Source organism: Eimeria mitis, genomic scaffold (genome assembly GCF_000499745.2).
Source record: "Eimeria mitis Houghton genomic scaffold, Emh_scaff5072, whole genome shotgun sequence".
Taxonomy (NCBI): domain Eukaryota; phylum Apicomplexa; class Conoidasida; order Eucoccidiorida; family Eimeriidae; genus Eimeria; species Eimeria mitis.
Window position 1 is genome coordinate 2,681 of NW_013573367.1, and position 228 is coordinate 2,908.

The following is a 228-nucleotide window of genomic DNA, read 5'->3' on the forward strand; positions in this document are numbered from 1 at the left end:
TCCCAATAACGCACTGCAGCCTTATGAGTCCCCATACCCTTTGGGGGCTCTCCAATGCCACAGGGGCCCCCCACAGCCACAGACGGCCACCAAAGGCATTAGAGGCCCCGTAGGGCACGTAGAGGGCCCCCACAGCCAAAACGGGAACCCCAGTGCTACAGGCCCCCTTCCCAGCGGCCATAGGGGGCCTCATGCGAAAGCTGGACACCCAAGGGCACAGAGGACCCC